The 2,291-nt window shown below is 34.1% G+C and overlaps 1 protein-coding gene across 1 annotated transcript in view; it reads left to right on the top strand.

The window, feature by feature from the left end:
- LOC100636290 (centrosomal protein of 135 kDa-like) overlaps positions 1-2,291 on the top strand; it is a 25,665-nt gene that overhangs the window by 18,263 nt on the left and 5,111 nt on the right. The window lies entirely within an intron of this gene.

The following is a 2,291-nucleotide window of genomic DNA, read 5'->3' as shown; positions in this document are numbered from 1 at the left end:
GGTGATTGAGAAAATGATTGAGCTCTCTCAATGGAGAGCATGTATTGGGTTGTGGAACTGCTGCTATTCTGGAATGAAACTAAAATTATGCCAAGATGGAAAGAAAATAAAGCAATCTAGATGTACATGTATCTCAGATATATGTGTAGACAATGGATTTGAGCAATCGAAACTGACATTTTTTGTCCATTTTCTAGCTGTCATCATCAGTTCTATTTTTATTACAATAGGTAATAAGGTAGCCTACTGTATATGTGTATGTACATGTACATGTATATAGGGTATTAGGTTCTATTACATTGTATTTCTCTGAAGTACATGTACATGTTGTACTAAAACTAGTGTATTTATTGTTATGAAATGGACTTTACTCTAAATTTTTAATTTACAATGTAGAACTCAAAATATTTTTCTGTTCTCTTCTCCTTCTTTTATCTGGAGATGTGGAGCTTAATCCTGGTCCAGTAATTGATGAGCGACCTGATATTTTTGTGTTGCTTGATCTGCTGGAGCCACTTAAAAACTGGCAGTTGTTTGGTCGTCATTTGCCTGGAGTGACACAACAAATTATTGACATGATTCAACAGTCTGAAAGGAGCCTAAAGTATCAAAAGGAAGCTCTCATTAAAAAATGGTTTGAAGAAAATCCTAAGGCAACATGGAAGGATGTGCTTGCTGCTTCAAAGAGAAGAAAAGAGATTCAAGTCATTAAAAATATTGAAAAACACCTGTCAAGTACACGTATATGTAAGTTTAAAATATACAACAGAATAATCACAGTGTATCAAAATTTTTAATTCTATTGCAGGTGACTATTTGGAGCCAAAGGACTTTTGTGGTCAAATTGCTCCAAAGGAATTGTTACGTTTATATTTAGACAAACTTACTGCTGCTATTACTGATAACCTTCACACAATTAGCAGTGCACTATGTACTAATCAGCTAATTCCGTTAGAAATTATATCCCGCATAACATCAACAACTGGAAATTCTGATTATGAAAAGGCCACCAACTTAGTAATTACATTAACAAGACAAATGGACGCATCTTTAAACCCACAAAGAGATTTGATTAGTATTTGCCATATATTAATAAACCAAAAGCATCGAGCACTTAAAGATATTGCTGCATCTATTTTGGATCAATTAGGTAAGTACATGTACTGTATGTATCCCACTTAATTTCATTATACATGTACATGTACATGTAGGTCAGCCATATCATGCAGTAATTAGTTCAGATCCACCTGATGATGTGCAAGAGTACATAAAGAGTCTCAAAGATAAGTATCTAAGTCAATCTATTATTGCTAATGACTGGCCACCAAGAGTTGGAAATGACTTTTTTGGTAGATTAGCACTTGTAAGGGAAAGTAATTTTACTTCACAAGCAGAGCATGAAAAATACTCATGGTACATGCTAAGGGGTCACATTGATAAAATACCATTTATTCCTGGTTATGATGAAGTTAAAATTGAAACTGTGCTTAATCCAGATATCTTGTCTCTCAGAGTAGCTATAGATGGTCCTCCTGGTATTGGTAAAACAACACTTTGTCGTAAATTGTTAAATATGTGGTCTAAAGGATCACATGAGTTTCAACATTATGACATAGTACTTTATTGTCCATTTAGGCATAAAGCAGTAGCTGAAGCAACTGAACTAGCTGATCTATTGACATGTGCATATAAAAGTCCTAAAGTATCAGAAGTAGCAGACTGGATATTAGAAAGAGAGGGAAAAGGGCTTCTAATAATTTTTGATGGTTGGGATGAATTAAGTACACAACTGCAAGAGTCTTCCCTAGCCACAAGCATAATTTGCAGGGATCAGTTAGTTTATTCTTCTGTAATTGTTACCTCACGTACTTATGCCACTGCTTCACTACTTCAACTAGAATGTCTGAATCAAAATGTTCATGTCATTGGGTTTGTTGCAGCAGAAATAGATGAAGTGATTAAAGGAACACTTAGTAGTCCAGAACTAGCAGAAAAGCTCATTGAAGATCTTCAATTCCGAAATGATGTTCTTTCCCTGTGCTTTGTTCCTCTAGTTTGTTCTATGGTTATTTTAGTTTATCGAAAGTCAAGAGGTCATCTTCCAACAACCATATCTGAACTTTATGAAAACTTCATTTTACAAACCATAAGAAGACACATTAAAAAAACAAGCAACAACCTGAAACCACAATCAATTGACAGTCTCAGTAATTTACCATCAAACTTAAATGCATCACTACAACAAATGTGTGAATTTGCTTACTGCAGTTTAAATAAAGAAACTAATAAAA

This window comes from Amphimedon queenslandica, unplaced genomic scaffold, assembly GCF_000090795.2.
Source record: "Amphimedon queenslandica unplaced genomic scaffold, v1.1 AMPQUscaffold_13276, whole genome shotgun sequence".
Lineage (NCBI taxonomy): Eukaryota > Metazoa > Porifera > Demospongiae > Haplosclerida > Niphatidae > Amphimedon > Amphimedon queenslandica.
This window is presented reverse-complemented; position numbering and strand designations above follow the sequence as displayed.